Source organism: Polistes canadensis, unplaced genomic scaffold (genome assembly GCF_001313835.1).
Source record: "Polistes canadensis isolate GaletaPanama2010 unplaced genomic scaffold, ASM131383v1 scaffold_109, whole genome shotgun sequence".
Lineage (NCBI taxonomy): Eukaryota > Metazoa > Arthropoda > Insecta > Hymenoptera > Vespidae > Polistes > Polistes canadensis.
The window spans coordinates 144,121-161,967 of record NW_014569656.1 but is presented as its reverse complement, the minus strand read 5'-3'; positions in this window follow the sequence as shown (position 1 = coordinate 161,967).

Sequence of the window (17,847 nt, the reverse complement as noted above, 5' to 3'; positions counted from 1 at the left end):
CGCCCCGCCGTTACTCCCTGGTTGCTGATATTCACGTTTGTTTGGTTTTTATTGTCAGAAGTTTCTATTTTTCCATAATACACGATAAGGAACGATAATATTTACTATTGATATGTGTGTGCGTGAGAGAAAAAGAGAACAAGAGAGAGAGAGAGAGAGAGAGAATGATATTTCAAGAACGCGTAAAACGTATGAGTTAGAGAGAAAGAGAGGGAGAGAGAGAGAGAGAGAGAGAGAGAGAATTAATGGAAATAAAAAGAAAAAGATAAGTGAAACGAAAAAATGAATGATGATGGAGTCGATCGTTAACTTTGTAACATTTATTAAAAATTGCGTACGTAATGTGAATCGAGCCGAAGTTAAAAATGCTGTTATAATAAAAAGAAAAATGTAGAAATGAGAGAAAAACAAAAAAATAATGGAAAAGTATAATTTTTCAAACGTAACGGGGAGTCGAAGCCGATGACGATATTTGTATACATAGTTACTTCCAAATTCGTTTGCAAAAGATTGTTCGAAAGGATTGAGATGGTAAAAAATAATTGCTCGCTATTGAAATATATAGAAAGGGCCAGAGATAGAAAGTATGTGTACGCGTGTGAATACAAGTAAGAGAGAGAGAGAGAGAGAGAGAGAGAGAATGAATGGAAATAATTTTTTTCTTGTTATGAACTAAGTGTGCCTAGTCAATAGAATATATCCGGTCAATTTTAATATATATATATATATGATATATATATTATATATTATTACGATTATATATTATTTAAAAACTTAATACCGTAACACATTATATAAACAATGTCAAACCTATCGGACATGGGAAAAAAAAGTGGAAAAAAAGGATTGAACAAAAGAATTAATAATTATTAATGATAACGACAATGATTGTGCTGTGTTGTACTACGACATGTTGGCCTGTGACTATATTTGTAGCTATTATACATATGACTATAACACACGATGCATTTTAACGAAAAAGAAAGAAAGAAAAAAAAAAGAAAAAGAAAAAATACAAAAGGTATAATAATGATAATAGAGAAAAACGGAATAAGAAAGGACAAACTTAAAAAAGAAAAATGAATACTACTATTAGTCTATCACTATTATTATTATTATTACTAAACTTACGAAAAAAGCTATAAAGAAAAAAAAAAATTAATTCCAAACGCATACGTACATATATACATACGTGTCTATATATGTAGGTCGTGTGTGCAACTGTTTTCTTATATAAGGAAAAAAAAAAAAGTAAAAAATAATGAATAAAATAGGTGATCGGAAGTTAATGCAAAGCGAACATGCTGTGAAATCTATCGGAACATTATATATTATATATCGCATACATTTAATCTTTGATATTATAATTAAATGATTTATTAAGTCAACGTTTATAATGCATAATGATCTTGCTCCTCTCGCTTTGTTCTTTCTTCTTCGTATTCTTTTTTCTTTTTCTTTTTGATTTTATCATCGGTCGCAGCTCAGAGACAATTTTTTCTCTCGATCGATAAAATGAAAAAAAAAAAAACATTTTCCAATAGAGAAAAAATCATAATCACGGCTGCGAGACGTGTGACATCGTTAAACGATAATCATCATAACGTTGGTGGACGAGACGAATTACCGCTTCTGCGAGATTGGATTTCTTTTCATTTATAAACAATTCATTCCAGTTTAAACAAATCATACGTCCGATCGCGTTCACTTTTCTCTTCTCTTTCGCGTTTTGTTCTTTTAATCATTAATTTATCCTTTCCTCCACATTTGTTACAACCATAATGACGAACGGAAAGAATAAATTATTCCGACAAAATAATTTTAAAGGAAAAAACTAAACAAATCCAAGAGGGAGAGAGAGTGAGAAAGTGTGAGAGAGAGAGAGAGAGAGAGAGAGAGAGAGAGAGAGAGAGAAAGAGGATGAATAAATTAGAGAAAAAGAAAAAGGAAAGAGAGATAGAGAGAGAGAGAGAGAGAGAGAGAGAAGGAGATAACGAGCGAAAGATATTTTTTCTAACGACAAAAATAAAACACGTCCCATCCACGCGAAAGATTAATAATAATATTAAATAAATAAATTTTAAAAAATAAAATAATTATAAAATAAAATAAAGAAAACCCTCCCGTTAAGAAAAAAATAAATAAAAAACAAAAGGAAAAAAAAAAGACTACCCTGTTACGCGCGTGATCGACGTTGTTAACGATTGGCTTGTGAAGAATAAGAAAAAAAGAAAAGGTAAAGGAAGAAAAAAAAACAATTAATATGTTGAACGTGGAGAGAGAGAGAGAGAGAGAGAGAGAGAGCGAGAGAGCGAACGAGTAGTATGAAAGTATGAATGAAAGAACGTATGAATGAATGATCAGAAAGAGAGAAAGAGAGAGAGAGAGAGATAGAGAGAGAGACAAGGAGAGAGAGAGAGAGAGAGAGAGAGAGAGAGAGAGCGAGAGAGAAAGAGAAAGAGAAAGAATTAAAATGGTTCATATCAAGGTTGGTTAATGGAGTAAGAGGGCTCTTTATTTAGGATATAACTAAATGGTCTGTTTTAATGTGTCACGGGCTACACGTATTGTACTATAATATCTAACAATAAAGTATTTTGTTTGCTTCAAATGTTTCAATTATTACTACTAACCCTTCGTATTTATTGAAAATCCTTTTTATTGAAAATTTGTGTTAAATAACGACTATGATTACAGGTACAACAGCATCAAATCTAATAAGTGTTTCATACGACCTCGTTCACCTCGATATTTTTTCAATTCTACACAATCGTAGGAAATGTTTAAGACCATGCACTGCAACCTAGGAATGCAAGTGCCCTCAATCGTTTCCAAGATATCGAAAGAAGAAATTGAACCAACATTTTTCTATATACCAGTTTTATTTCTTTCTTTAATTTAGATTTTATTTCTGTATTTCTTATTGCAAAATAAAACAACAAAAAAAGCAAAAATAAACTGAATAAAACATATTGTACAGAAACGAAGATAAGAAAATGCAGAAATAAAATGTAAATTAAAGAAAAAAAAAACTGGAGGAGAGGTGACAAAGTTTCGAGCCCAACACCGCAAACGGAGAAAATCATAAAGCTAAAAACATTTGAACTCACCTTTTAGCTCGAAAATAACATTCGAACAAATGCGATTAAAATTTAAATCTGTTTTTAGAGTAACGAAATAAAAATGGATTATTTATCTTCGCGCGAGTGCGTAGAAAATCGAGCAGAGGTAATTAATTAATTTGGATTTTATATCGTTTATTCAAACGCAACTATCATTATTATGTTTTTTAATGTCGCCGAGCGGAAATATTACGGCCGAAAGTGGGCAACGCATTGTACACATCTTCGATAATACCAATTAATGTACAGAGTTATAATATATTTGTCGATACAAAAATATCCATTTAAAAAAAGAACCCCAATATTGATGAAACACCGATTGTATTTGTCTTAAAAAAAAAGAAAAAGACATGCAATTAACAGGGAAGTATCGATATTTTCAGTCAGCATCAAACTATTATAAATTCTCGTCAATAATTGTAAGAAAAATGTGCGCGTGTCATTCGTTCGAAATTAAATAAAAAGTTAATAAACGTTGTTTCATGGATTAGAGAGGAAAGGGTGAGTTTATTTGTTCTTAATTAGTTTGCACGTTCCATCGATAGACCTTATTGAAGAATTAGAAAGGAGAATTATGTGTGTATGTGTGTGTGTGTGTGCGAGAAATAAAAAGGTTGGACCTTTTGAAGAAAATGGCATATCCACGAACTATACTTATACAGTTCGTGCGTGACTGAGAAACTTAAGGCAGCCAAGCAAAGAGAGTGTTCCTTCCAATCCACTCACCCTTTGGCAACCCTCGTACGGCCTATCCCGCCATCTTCATTTCCTTCTTCCAACGCTTGTTCTTCCTCTTTTTTTTTCCACTTCTATATTCCTATCCGTTGCGTCATCATCCTAAGAGATTTCTCCTTTTTTCCCGATCACCCTTTGTTTTTTTCTTCCATCTTCCTTTATCTCGTCTCCTTTTCTTTCATTCGTAGTACTTCAATTTGAAGAAGGTTTGGGTAAAAGAGGCCAAGAAAACGGATGAAACGGTTCTTTCCAAAGGGAAAGCTGCAACAGCTTAGTTACTATCGCTGCCTTGGAAGCCCTCGCTGCTAACAGGTGAACGATCGATTGAGCGCCGTTCACGGCGAGTAACTTCTGCACACTATTTCCTTCTTTCAAGTATCCAAGTGCTTTAAAAATAGACATTTTTTCCTTTTTTTTTTCTTTTTTTTTCCTTTTTTTCTAAAAACAACGGAGAACAAAAAGAACAAAGTAGAACGCACCGGTGATTATTTTGTTGAAAATTCTATTATGATATTATACAGCGACACAAAATTGTATTCAACGACGGCTGAGAAAATGGAGAAATTCAAAAATGAAAATTGATTACTTTGAAATCGAGGCGGCGCCTTATTTCTTATTCGAAATAATTACAACTAATAATAATGATAATATTATAACGATAAGAGAGAAGGAAAGATTGATATGAATTAAATGGTTAGAACGTTTAGCTTCATATTTCTAACAGAGCTTTCGTAGTTGCTTTTGAACGCAGTTGGTTATTGGCGAGAAGCCAAGAGAGTTAGCGAAGAGTGTGCTTTTACCGAGGATACTTTTAACGACGGTAAGCAAACACCGCGGTTCTTTGACCGATCACCTACCTATATAACTTTACGTTCGTTTATATATGGGATAGGTAAATAGGTGTGCGTTTGAAAATTCAACAGGAAGGTGGCGTATACCTAATCGTAACTTTTAAATGTATAATACTTCGTCTATTGGACAAATCTATTGCAAACTAATTGAAATATCTAAAGAAATGACGGTATAGGTGAATTGTTAATTAATACGCCTACGAGTAGGCAAAACATTGTATAACCATACAGGGTCCCCTTACGATAGGCAATATTCGATGCACCGACGTGCATCATAACAATGAGCAATGTTAATTATGTTACCTTGCGTACGAGCATATTTCGAGATATCTCGTTTTCTTGTCTACAATAAAAGTGCTTTTCGACAAATTTGACAATTTGCCAAATTTAAAAAACACGTTGAGCAATGCGTTGAAATATGTTTGAACAATAAGGGAGAAGAAAGAATTGGAACGGTGACTAATCGGTCAGCAAGAGAATAATATTCGTAGTTTCCTGTGAAAGTCAACGATGCGTTTCGCGAAACGTATCGTGCGAGCATAGTTGACCTCCGGTTAAAAGAGGGTTTTTCCTGGATCATGACTGTGTGATTCACGAACGGTCTCGGCCTCCAGCGTGAAACACGAAACGCCTCGGCAAACTGGAAAATCGATTCTGTGCTTCGTTCCAAACGAAGCCCCCCCATTATTTCATAGCTTTTCCCGCTAATCGTCGTATTATTTGAAATCTCCGGTTCTAACCGCTTACATTATTTTACGCGATACAATTGCTTTTTCATCAACGATTCAAAACGAAATACGAGGAACGATATGCAATTATCGTTTATAAACTCTGCTATCGGTTTTATTTCACATATCGTCAAAAATATAATAATTATATTTTAAATATTCATTTTAGAATAAAGATCTTCGATAAAATAAACGATCAAACGGATATCGCGTTGCTAATTGCTTTTCGAATGATAAAAGTATCGTCATTTTGGGTATCGTCAACATCGTAATTATCCAGTTCACCAATATTTACCTTGAACTTCGCATAGAGTTATCGTGGAAATTGAGCAAAGTCGATAAAATCTGTCGTTCCTATCCTGAAAGTACATGTATGTAAATACGTGTACACACATACAAAGAAATAATCGAAACTTTAACCAAAACGAGCTTGCGCAACTTCGAAATCAGGGTAAATCTCATTAGGAAGACGTTTCATCTTTGATTAGCATCTTTAACCCTGACTAATGGAACGAAAACGTATATACGCGATTAAGGATTCCCATTTAAATACGAATTTACGATAATAGTTAGAAATGGTTACCTTATATTTCAACAATATTTTTATATTTATTTGATCTTAAATGAAGAATTGACATAATATGAGAAGAACAGTAAATAGTTGGAGAAAATAAAATTCGTACGATATCTACGTTGGTACATATGTAATAGTAAGTAGATTCGCATTCGTTCGAGATGTTTCCTCTAGTAGAGTTCCCTTGAGAAATAGTGCGATCAATTTCGTGCGCGTTGCATTGTAGAGTCTTCCCTGTCGTCGTCAGAAAGAGAAAATTCCCTCTCGAAATCGAGCGTAATGCGAGTGCGAGTACGAGTACGAGCACGACGAGTATTGCCGCCACGAGATTTCAACAAGTAAAAAAAGAAAAAGAAAGTGTAAAAAGCGAAGAAGCTCGCTCGTTTCTCTTCAGTTCGGCCCCTTTTTAACAAAGACCAAAGAAGATATAGAAAAATGGCGGCTAGAAGGTGTGACAAAGAAAGAGAAGACAAATGGAATAAAATGAAATGGTGAGCTCGGTGGGCGCTGACGAGAAGATCCTTGTCGATTCTTTTTCGACAAAATTCTCTCCAGGGAAATCAGAAATGCGAGCAAAACTCTAAACGGAGATTTCTTCCGTATTCGTTGGACCGTTTTGCGCCTCCTAGATATATCTTCTTTATCCTTAATGTCCAAAGCTTCGAATCAAACTTCGTTTTATTTCTTAGCATATAAATCTCCCAGGAAAAATCTTTTTTTTACTTTACAATGTAAGAAAATGAGACAGTCTAGTTATTATGTTATGAAATAACATTATAATCTTCGAGAATGCAAACAAATCATTAAAAATATTATCAAGGAATAATGACAATCACAGAAGTCATTTCTAATATAATTATTAATTATAATATCTCGTTAAGATAATACCTTCCCAAATAAATATAGGTTTGTCATCGCATAAAGGTATATATATATATCATTTATTCATCAGCAAATAATTGAAGCAAATTATACTCCATATTATATCTTATTAACTAAACATGTATTCTATATTTCTTTTTTACCCTTTCCTTTTTTTTTTCGTTAAATTACTTGTATTATTTTTAGAATGTATCACATGCGATACGAATGTAATATTCATGTCGTTCATATTGTAATTAATTCTACATATTTTTATTCTTATTTTTTTCATTTTTACTATGAAATTTTCATATAATATATACGACTTATATAATATATTATTCACACACACACACACACACACATATTGTTATATTTATAATAAATTAAAAATTAAATTGAAATCAACATCGCGCTGTCATCTATCAAACGATTCAAGAACGATGGTTGGCCTACGTTTGGTAATTCTGATAAGATCTTTTTGGTCGGTAAGTCGTATTACTTACTGTTGATAAGATAAAGGTAGAACACTACTATTACCGATATGATGCTTAGCAGGCCTGCAACAAAAGTGGCTCTTTCGAATATTTTGTTCAGGTCACGCAAGTAGCTTATTTGCTCACCGTTTGAATTAAATGATCGTCTTCATAGTCATTCATATTTAAGTAAAATGTTAAAGTTTAAGTACGTACAATATATTTTTAAGAAAAATTATAATTTAATCATTAAGGAATCTTTACGTAAAACATACGAACGTTCTTTATATACGGCTGATAATTTTGAAACATTTAGATAGTAAAGTATTGCTTTTATATACGGTAACTGTTTAATAACAGACTTCGGCAATGTTGATTTTAACTTTATTTTTAATTTATTATAAAAATAACAAAAATAATATATATATAATATATTAAATAAGTCACATATTATATGAAAATTCCATATTAGAAATGAAAAAAAAAGAAAGATATTTATATCCATCTTTATGCAATGACAAATCTATATGAATTTTGTAAGTATTATCTTAATGAGAACCTGGTAGATTTCTATACTAAGAATAAGACGAAGTTGTGGACATTGAGCTTGTAGGAGGATAAAAATGAAAATATAGCCAAATTAAGGAGCACCCTAATAAATATATGTTTGTCATATGAATAAATAGGTGTGGACAGGAAAATGCGGCAATAAATATATAAAAATATGAACATTCGTATTTCTATATAGATATTTCTAACGGTGTGTTTGTTAAATATAAGAAACGTTATTCTTAGGAAAAGGTAAAAGAAGAGGATCGTAGTTCTTAGCCGATCGACGATGTCGATAGTTGGGAAGTTACGATTTACTGTCATTCGCAAGAGTTCTCGTCGGCAAAAGGAGAAAGCCTTAGGTAGCTCGTAGCTTTAGCAAGGTGTGAGAAGAAGGTGAAAAGATATAGTAAGAAAAAATAGGATGGAAAAAGAACGGGGGAGAAGAAGAGGAAGAAAGGGAGACAGAGAAACCGATCGACGTCTCCCGGTTTGCGTTATGTTGCCGCTAATTTGGATTTATGTTCGCATTCGGCCGTCACTGAACGCCCGTTCTCTCGACACCTTCTTCTTCTTCTTCTTCTTCTTCTTCTTCTTCTTCTTCTATCCTTTGCCGACACCTTCGCCTAAAGATCCACGATCCTTACCAGACCATAACGTATCCACCCTGAACACCCTCTCTTTATATTTCTCTTGTATTTTTCTACAACTAAACCTTCTTTGTTACTTAAACTTATCGATTACGTGATTTCGTAAGTGCTGACGTAAAAGCGAAACTAGTACAAGATCTTAGAAAATAAATAAAAAACTTTCTTACACGATAGTTTCTTATTAATTTTCTTATATTACTTCGATGACGTCTTATGCGTAAACTGCCCTAAATATGTTTCGTGTTAGTCATTAACATATCGCAAGTACATATGCATATATACATATTGATTTGTCTATTGTACAATCAAAAATATATCATAGATAGTATATAATAGCTTTTTCAATACCGTTAAAACCCCCTTTCTATTTAATAACGCGAATACTCACTCATTCGTTGAAATGATTTCCAAATAATCTATCTGTAATATCGTTGCAGACGTCTATACGATTACTATTGACGAAATACATTATTGTCTTTATAATGATCGAGTAGGTTAAATGAAAAATGAGAAGGATAAAGTATGAAAGAGATGCGTTAGATGGTAGTAGCGAAGAGTTTCAACGATAACGGCGAGCTCGGCATTACACGCCATTATAATGGCTTCGGCAAACCACTGTAATCCGTATTTCATTTTCCAGGGATTTTTTAATATCCGACAACGAAGTGGTTACGGCCTTAGATTACAGGCGTTGGCGGACGAGCGACGATAGTAGTTTCCTCGCTGGAACGAATATACCCTCGAGAAACGACGTTCGAGAAACGACGTTCGAGAAACGACGTTCGAGGAGAGTGCCTTGCACCCTTCTCCTTTCCTCACAAAAGGATTGGGTTGAAAGGTTAATAGGCTTGACAAAGACGGAAAGATCGTTCAATCCCTTTTTCTATTCGCGGAACTAAATAAATCAATCGAATCGTTTATTCGTCCAAAAAAATATGAACTTTCATTAAAACGCGCTTATTAAAGTTCAAAGAAATAGTTTGCAAATATAAATGTTTAAAGATCGAACTCGAAGCAGAAACGAGTGAAACAAGATGGCCTCAACGCCATAAAGATTGGTATCGTTCTCGAAACGTCGAGAGAGAAAGAAAGAAAGAAAGAGAATGAGACTATATACACCATGGGGATACCATGAACGTTCCTACCTTCCTTTAGCACCCTTTTCGCGTTCTCTGTAGAAGAAACTTTAAAGGAATGAAGAGAGAAACGATAATAAGGAAAAACAAAAGGAAAGGAAAGGAAACAAAATGGAAGAAGCAAAAGAAAAAGAAGAAAAAGAAAAAGAAAAAGAAAAAGAAAAAGAAGAAGAAGAAGAAGAAGAAGAAGAAGAAGAAGAAGAAGAAGAAGAAGAAGAAGAAGAAGAAGAAGAAGGTGGATATACGTGGCAGTGGGCGTCCCTTTTCGAGATTTACGACGATTTAATCGTACAATTAATCTAACACCTTGTTGCAACAACACTTCGGACCTTGGAGTTAGCCGGCTCGTGCTTGCCAAAGAAGAAGAAGAGGAGGACAAGGAGGAGGTGGAGGAGGAGGGGGGTGTGTTGGATTAAAAAAGAAAAGAATAGCATCCATCTATCTATCTATCTCCCTCTCTGTTTCTTTCTCTCGTACGGTTTGAACTCTTTAGGAAGAGCAACGGAAAGGCATGGTGCTTTCGATCTATCGTGGCTGGATCGGCTCTGGCAGCCAGGAAAACGAGTACACGTGATGTGCGCACTGCTGGTGTTAAAGGGGAGTAACCGAGCTAAGAGTCAAGATAAAGAGACAGCATGATTTTAAACCATCCACTAACATTATTTTCATAGATCAGAATAGCTTTTCTACATTTGAATCTTTATCTCTCTTATCATCCCATACGAATTTGTCCATCTCTCTCTCTCTCTCTCTCTCTCTCTCTCTCTCTCTCTCTCTCTCTCTGTCTCTTCCTTTCTTTCTGTTTTTTAGGGCTGTACACCTGATTCTTTTATTTTTTTTTCTCTTTTACTCGTTTCCGATGGATACGTAGAGATAACGACACACGAATGATGATGCCAGCTATAATGAGGATGTATATTTGAGTATAATATACCTTGTTTATAGCTCGTTAACGATACTCTTAGCACGTATTTTCGTTGATCGGTGAGAGGGTTTAAGGTTACGTCCGAGGGAAGTAATAAGAGAAAATCACGAGAATGGAAGAGGAGATGAAGGAGAGGAGAGGGATAATAAAATCGACGAGTCGACCTTTCGAGTCTCTGCTTGGCTTCGAATACCTACTAAAAAATGAAATAAATAAAAAGTTAAATTAATTAAAAGGAGAACAACGTGTGTGTATGTGAATACGAGTACAAGTAATTTGCATTCAAAATCATCGGCATAAATTTCATGAGAAAAATGAAGAAAATATTACAATAATATCGATAAAGTTTAAATTGTTATTTCAATTGTTTATTTGAAAAATCAAATGAAAATGATAATAATATGAATGAGATGAAAGAAGAAGATTACCGATTGGTATGATGCACCTGCATTTTCGCAAGATTCGTTCAATCTCTTTTTAACGTTTTCTTGGTGGTGATGGTGGTAGGTATGGTGGTAGGTTTGGTCGTAGGTATGGTCGTCCTCAACGATGCAGTTTCTTTCTTAAAAGTATAGGACGAAGGAGTAAGTGTGCGCGCTCGCAAGTGAACGCGAGATACACCCCCGCACAAACGAGCCGATCCAAGTCTCTGTTCTTACCAAGGACAACAACATTCTCCGCGAAACTAATTGCCAGGTAAATATATACGAACAACGCGAACCTCGCGAGTAGGTACGCGCACGAGAGCACAACTCTACACACATTTCATTTGCCCCTTTAACGTGTGGGTATACTTGCATATCTGTACACGACTACTATAACCATGGAATTTATTGCGTTGACTTGGAGAAATCTACGTCTCCGTATGTATGCGTATATGTGTGTTTATATAAACGGGAATTAATGTGTATGGGAGTGTGCGTTAAGTGTTGAGGAAAGAAAAACAAAATGATTAAGAAAGAAAAGGATCGAAACAGGGAGTATAGATAAGTGGATAGAAAGAGAGAGAGTGTCACACAGGAGCGCATAATTTATGCTCTCATTATGCGACAGCCAAGATTCATTATCAGCGCCATGTATTGTCGCACCCCGATTCGTAGATCGAATAAAAAAATTCTCTAGAAATTATTTTAACATATATATATATATATATATGTATATCGTGTAAATATCTTGGAAATTATTTATACCGATAGTAAACGAAGTTTGTCGGAGACAGTAAAAATCAAATATATACGGTATAGTTATATATAAGAAAAATAATCGGATAAAATGATCTAATGCACGAGTTTGATTTATACACTTCCGCGTATCTGGATCAAAGGAAGGTGGTGCTCTCTGTAGATCCTTTTCTTGGATCTGTCCATCTCTTCTCAAGATCTTCGGTCGAGATCGAACAACGAGAGGAGTTCGCCTCCTCCTTCTCCACCCTCCACCTCGCCCCCTTGTATATACCAGACTTGAAAAATTCCTTCCTATCGTTTTAACCTTTCGACCTCGCGGTTAATTCCATCGGTGTCGATGCTCAAAGTTTCTTCTTTATTTTTCGTACAATGTGCTGTATCTTTTTTTTTTATAATATATATATATTTTTTTTTAAATTAACATTACAAATCTCTGACACGAGAAGCGTGTTATTTTAATTGGAGATCAATTAAGATGAATGAAAAAAAAAACGAGAGACAGGGGAAACGTTAAGTTCTGTAGATTAATCAATATTTTCGATTAGATGATTCTTCTTAAATAGATTTGAAGTTTAATTACTTTCATTAAAAATTCGTAAACCTATTTCTAATCATTATATTCATAGGAAGTTATGATTACGTAGATCCCTCTCTCTCTCTCTTTTTCTCGATTACTATAATTCGCATTTCATTTTCTCCAAGATTATCTTACTCGTTCCAACCCTCGTTCGTCTTGGTCTCAACGCGACAAGGAAAAATAAAATTATTCGATAACTGTAATATATAGAAAAATTTGAGATTGTTTTATACTTTGTTGAATGACGTCACCGCGGGAAGACGATGATTCACTTACTTTCGTGAACGATTAGGCCAACAGTTTCTCGAAACCAACTTTCACTCCATTGCACGAACACTTTCGCTCCATCTTCGATGTAAAAACTTTGAACGAAAAATTGTCAACTCGATTAGAAGAATTGTTTTTAATAATTCTCTATATATTGGATGATCATCATCAAAATTCAAGGATAATTAAGAATCGGGCGATTAAAAGATGCTTATACTTTCTTAACATTTTTTTCTTATTATTATAACCATTTTTTTTTCTTTTTTATTATTTCATATATATATATATTTTTTCATTTTCATTTTTACGTTTCTCCGTGTTAGTAAAACACTCCGAGAGAACAATGACAGCGCACATCTCGGTGTAATAAAATATATACTTATATATTATTATTAATAATATAATCATTAACATTATCTGTTATTTTTATTATTATTAATAGTATTATTATTATAATCAACGTTTCGTCATTATTGTTCGCAATACGATCGATTTCAATTATTGATCGAGCAAATCGTTGATATTTTTAATGATATAAATATTGTAACGTTTAACAATGCGTCTCTTTTACGATATAAAATTTATAAAAATAAAAAAAATAATAAAAATAAAGTTCAATTAATCTCCGATTTAACGTTAACGACGCTATTTACGATTCACAATTGTTATATAGAGATAAATAATATATATTTATATAATAATCCTGTATTATTAAATCCACTTACAGTACATAGATCGAAGTATTTGCATTATGTGAGTATGCCCTATAAATAAATTTTTACATAAGATCTTTTTTGTTAGGTATATACATAAAAGCACTTTTTCCCAAATAATTAATTTGTCAAATTCTTTTCGAGATCGTTCGAAAAATCACATCGTTTATTTTTCTTCTTCCATATCAAGACAAAAAATAAAAGAAAAGAAAGAGAAATTGTACTTTCATAAAATGAATAAATTGTGAGGATCGATAATTGTGTTCTCGTAATTATGAAAGCGTAGACTAATTGTAAGCCAAAAATATATTAACAAAAAAACATTAACAAAAAATTCATTTTATGATTTATTTTTTAAATATAAATAATTGTAACACGCGCACACAAAAGATAAATCATAAAATAAATGTTTTCAATTTGTTGACTCAATCTGCAATCATAATTACCGACACATATAAAGCTCCAAATTCGTACGAACTATAGTATCTCGAGAGAACGATAACCGGTAAAGCTGATATGTATGCGAAAATATGTGTATTATGTTTATATATTAAATATTATATTCATGCAAATCCAAAAAAAGAAAAAGAAAATGATACCAAGATGCGATATTACACATTATCGTTTAAAGAAAAATAATCTTTGTAAGTATATGCGCACACACACACACACACACACACACATGTTGCACGTGTTTCTATATAATAGGTATTTTGTGTGTACGAGTATATCGCGGGTGTTTGTGTACGTATGCATGTATGTATGCACGTACGTATGCACGTACATATGCAGGTACGTATGAATGTATGTATATGTAAAACATCGTGACGCAAATCCGGCCTCTCTCGCCGACTTTCGATCTTTCGAAAAAACATGAAAAATGGCGTAGTTGGGTACGCTCTCCTCTCTCACATCAGGCAGGTTCGAGCATTGTATATACGTATAGTATGTGCCTTACCAAGCGAGAACGTAAGATTAACGCGGTGATCTTTAAAGCAATCTCCGCAAACGAGCCGAACGCTTTGTCTCTGTTTATTGCTGCCCGTCGCTTATAAAACAAGCCCTCTCTTCTCGAGAACTGAGAACTTCTATCTATCTACCTTTACCTCTTTCTCTCACCTGTGCTCCTTTTTTACTATCGATGGTAGGATTATCGATGCAAGGAAAAGAGAAAGAGAGAGAAAGAAAGGGATGCAACGAATCCTAGGAGTGCATGTTAGCAAAGTTGCACGCAAAATTTCAACAAAATTTCAACAACAATCCGAAAACAAACCGAAAGATAAATAAATAGAAATTAAATGAACACTAAACCTATATAGGTCAAACAACCGCGTCCTGTAATCTGTACAAAATTCGGTGAAAATCTTATTCTATATAAAAATATCTGCTTTTCTTTCATTAGACCGCTCACGGTAGGAATACATGAAGTGTCCGGTAGGTTTAGTGTTAATTCAAAGAAATCAATTAGATCGAACTAGAGGGTAATTATGATTTTCCCTCTCTCACCCAGAAACTCGAAGGATAATCGCGACTTTGACGTCTCTATCGTACATCATCCAAGTCCGATAGGAAAGAAGGAGGATTATTCCCCGTAGAGGGTTTTAACACAGCGTGCACCCCGGTACCCGCGGTATCGTCCAAATCGAACAGGCTAGTACAAGTGCTCTCGGCACTTTACGATCCCATTATATGCAACTCTCGAGGTAGTCCCATAGCCTCTCTCCCCCATTCTCATTCCAAAGGTGTGCATGTGCGAACTACGAGAGGAATCCCCCCTACCCACCCTCTCTCAGTTCTTTCGAAACCCTCTCGATCGATCTATAGATCGATAATCTTTGGCTAGTCGCATAGGAGAAACGAGAGATCGCGTTTTAAACGATCGATTGTGACGAAAGAAATCCGCTGAATCTTTTCATCTTATTTTTTTTATTCATCAGTTTCTTTTTTTTCTTTTTTTTTTTCTCGAATTGCTCTTTGTTTTTCATTGTCCTTCGAAACGTATCGCGATTCTAATCGCAATTATTGAATATTTGTATGTAAGTGTGTACTTATGCATTTGTGTATGCTATACCGGCTCGATCTCGAATACATTATATACACGATCGCTCGCGTCAAGTTATTATCGTTGTTCTTATTTTTTTATTGTGTTTTAATATTATTGTCATTGTTCTTATTGATATTATTATTATTATTTTTATTATGTTATATTAAAATATTATGTAAAACTCGCGCTGGAATAAATAAGACGGATATTTAGGTAAAATATATATATATATATGCATAAATCGAGATTGTACATACACAATCTTAAGAATCATTCGCGAATAAATCTCTCGCTAAGATTTTCTGTTAGTCGATGATTATAAAATTTACTCTGATACATATAAGTTACGATATGTATTCTAATAAAAAATGGAAAAAAAAGAACAAGAAAAAGAAATAGGACGCGATTACAGAAGATGGTGCAATTAATAATGAATGAATTATTATGAATAGATAAATATGAAAGAAAAATGGGTAGGCGAGGGTGGTGACGATTAAGAAAAAGGAAAAGAAAAAGGTAATTATAAATCTCATCGAGTAACTCGGCTAAAGACTCACCTAAGTCATTTGCCATAGAATCTTAAATAGATTTGTTTTTTAAAATATGTATATATATGTATGTATATATACTATATTATATTATACTATACTATACTTATATTTATCCTTAAGATACTAAATCGTTCATGGAACATACAACGTTTAATATATCATAGATATATGGGACCAAAATCACCGGAACCAGCCGTACGCGTTATGCCGAAATTAGCCTCGAGCGAACCACGAACGAACCGCGACCGCATAGATTTTCCAAAATGGAGAAACGAAAAACGAATGCTCGAGATTTCGAGTTGAAAGGTCGACACGGCAAGTCGTAACTGATCTCGATTTGACACGAGCCTTCTTCGATACTTGTGTGCCTTGGGCGCCACGATGCGAACCACGATGCGAACCACGATGCGAACCACGATGCGAACCACGATGCGAACCGTGCATTCGTTTTTCTTCCTTCTTCTTGAAAAATCCTATACGAGTTATATATTAAGGGAACCGGAAAGGTATCAATTAGTTTTCATCTTAATGCTACTTTTCCAAAAAATGTCAATTAAAAAAGTCATTGAGGTGGTAATAGATATGAATTTTGTTCACTGGAAAATTGAATAGTCCTAAGAGAAGAATGGGAATTCCATAATGGATTTCTTTCCGGGCCTTAAGTAAATAATAAAAAAAAAGATATTTTTTGTTTGTAAATAAATGACGGATCGAGCGTTAAAAGCGAACAAGTTCCGCTTGGGTATTCGATCGCATCGCGTTTCGCGGTTTTCCGTTGAGTTTCGCTCGAGGCAGAGAAAACCGGCGACGGCGAAGGGTTACCAGCAAGCAATCGTGAGAACAGAGATAGGAAAGTATCCTTTCCTCTTCCCTCTTCTCCGTTCGAGAGTCTCTCCACCCACGACAACAACAATAACAATTGATATGTAGACTGTTACTAAAAAAAAAAAACTACTGCCGTTGCTAAAGAAAACTACTCGTGATTCCCGCTTTCCTCGAAGAACAAGAAGAAGAAAAAAAAGAAAAACAAAAAAAAAAGAGTACCTTCGTCTTATGGGATTATTCCGCCATAAATTTAGTTTCCTTACTTACACGATCTCTCTCCCGGGCCGACCTTGGAGTAATTGAACATCTTCGGATCGACCTCAACAACTACGACGTCTTCTACGTCATCCTTGTGGTCGATCTTCTCGAAGAAGCTGGACAACCAAATACCCGAGAAAAAGAAAAAAGACGAAGGAGAGTGGAAGAAGCCACGTGAAAACCGCAAGGACGAACTCATGGCAAAGGAAAAAAAAAAATGTTAAGAATACAAAAATCCATGCTATCTCGTTTCTCTCCTCTTCGTCTCCCGTTCGGCCTCTTTTTCTCGTATTATCCGTACCATTGTAAAAGATTCAGTCCGTACTAGTAGAGATCGTGCTGCGCCAAAAAGAGAAAAGATAGCCGAGAAAAAGAAGAAATTAATAATAATAATAATCATATATAAGTATATAATAATATCGCCCAAAACGGGCGTACTAAGGTGGTACCCAGCTGATGCTATTCGATTATCCATGGAAAGATAAAATCGTTTAACACTCGCCGGATCTCGTGATCGTGAATTTTCTTTACACGTTGCTTTCCAAAGCCTCCATATCCCTCCCCCTTTCTTACTTAAACCCCCCCGCCCCCACATCATCATGTATATATACATGATTCTTCATTTTTGTCGTTATTTTATTTGATATCGACCTCCGTACTGATTCTTCCTCAGCAACAACTCGGACGCATATGCATATAATACTCGCTTATACGATTGAAAACGTGCATAGATCTTTTGATTTAGCTTGTTGGGACGGATATTCGCTCGTAGAAAAAGACGGAGGTCGTTTGAAAAATATATACGTATAGTAGCTATTATA